This window comes from Mandrillus leucophaeus, unplaced genomic scaffold (genome assembly GCF_000951045.1).
Source record: "Mandrillus leucophaeus isolate KB7577 unplaced genomic scaffold, Mleu.le_1.0 Scaffold205, whole genome shotgun sequence".
NCBI classification, from domain to species: Eukaryota; Metazoa; Chordata; class Mammalia; order Primates; family Cercopithecidae; genus Mandrillus; species Mandrillus leucophaeus.
This window is the reverse complement of record NW_012102088.1, coordinates 1,497,805-1,499,066: the sequence shown is the minus strand read 5'-3', so window position 1 is coordinate 1,499,066 and position 1,262 is coordinate 1,497,805.

Sequence of the window (1,262 nt, the reverse complement as noted above, 5' to 3'; positions counted from 1 at the left end):
CTATCACCCAGGCTGGAGTGCAATGGCGCAATCTCGGCTCACTGCAACCTCCGCCTCCCTGGTCAAGCGATTCCCCTACCCCAGCCTCCCAAGTACTGGGATTACAGGCTTGGGCCACTGCACCCAGCCTCAGGAGGCTGGAGCAGGAGAATCGCTTGACCAGGGAGGCGGAGGTTGCAGTGAGCCAAGATCGCACCTGCACTCCAGTCTGGGTGATAGGGTGAGACTCCATCTCAAAACAGAAGTATGAACTTTGTTCATATCCTAATTCAAATAAGTAAAATATAAAAAAGACACAAATGGGGTAATTTAAACACTGAATATGGATTCAGCCATATGTGGATTTTTAACATATTGAATGTGTTTTAATTCATTTCAGTGAATAACTTAATTCTCCACTTGACCCAACCTTGGTCAAGAGGAGCTCCTTCAAGCTTGCTCCTATGTCCTTGTGACATGACCCCAGTACTCTTTGATAGCTTCTTTGCTTTCTGGTATGGGCATTCTGCAAATGTCCTGCTTCAGCCCTGGAATCTGTTATTTCCCTGAGGAGCCTGGTTCTTTTTAGTGGGAAATGTGTTTCAGAGACCACAATCTGTGTACTAGAATGACTCATTATTACTAGCGTAGCCATTATAGACTTCTTCAATGTAAAATTACTTTTTAAGAAAAAATATATTTTGGATTTATCCTGATATTTCTAATGAGATTTAGGATTATAGTGATTTAATTTTTTTTTCTTTTTTTTTGAGACGGAGTTTCACTCTTGTTGCCCAGGCTGGAGTGCAATGGTGCAATCTCGGCTCACTGCAACCTCTGCCTCCCAGGTTCAAGCGATTCCCCTGCCTCAGCCTCCCAAGTAACTAGGACTACAAGCCCGCATCACCACGCCCAGCTAATTTTTTGTATTTTAGTAGAGTTGGAGTTTCACCATTTTGGCCAGGATGGTCTCAATCTCCTGACCTCATTATCCGCCTGCCTTGGCCTCCCAAAGTGTCTGGATTACAGGTGTGAGCCACCACGCAGGGCTGCAAACATACTTTAATATGGCAAAATAATCACATACATCATGCATTTTTCACTTTGTAGCATGTTTATGTCTTACAGAATCTGCCGTGGTCTCACGTAGAAAAATGTTTAATAAGAACTTCAATATTACATTTCTGTCTACTGTTTCCATGTCTGTATCAATAATGCAGTCGTTTGAGGAACAACTTTCTCCACATCAGTGTTTATATTATTCTTTTTTTTTTTTTTTTTTT